Source organism: Penaeus monodon, chromosome 22, assembly GCF_015228065.2.
Source record: "Penaeus monodon isolate SGIC_2016 chromosome 22, NSTDA_Pmon_1, whole genome shotgun sequence".
In the NCBI taxonomy this organism is placed as follows: Eukaryota; Metazoa; Arthropoda; class Malacostraca; order Decapoda; family Penaeidae; genus Penaeus; species Penaeus monodon.
The window spans coordinates 25,234,813-25,235,266 of NC_051407.1; the positions used below are offsets into that span (position 1 = coordinate 25,234,813).

Below are 454 nucleotides of genomic sequence, written 5' to 3' on the forward strand. Positions count from 1 at the left end.
GGCGGAAAACAGCGGAGCACAAACAGGCGAACAATAACACGGGATTCAAAAGAACAAAAGTAAAAGAAAATGGAAAGATTTGCCGAAAGTTTTGACCGCTGGTAATGTGATTAAAAGGATTCGAGAAAAAGACCGAGGAACTAATGCGATTACAGGCGCTCTAACAATCCCAACTTCTTAATCCTCACAATCTCATTTGTTTGATTATCCTCCCTCGCTTCGCTCGCTCCCGCTCGCCTCCTTCGCTCGCCACTCGCTCGTTCCCGCTCGCCTCACTCGCCACTCGCTCGTTCCCGCTCGCCTCACTCTCCACTCGCTCGTTCCCGCTCGCCTCACTCGCTCGCTCGCCTTCCGGTGTCCTTCACTGAGCCATGGGCTGGAAGCTCAGCTGGGCTTGTGTTCAGAGTCGTGCATGTAGCGTTTGTGTGTGCCGTTGCGTTTTGGCGTCGTCTTT

General features: G+C 52.9%; 1 protein-coding gene across 1 annotated transcript in view; it reads right to left on the reverse strand.

The window, feature by feature from the left end:
• The window catches only part of LOC119587042 (dachshund homolog 1-like), a gene marked incomplete at its 5' end in the record, with an annotated part of 99,624 nt that overhangs the window by 12,124 nt on the left and 87,046 nt on the right, over positions 1-454 (reverse strand).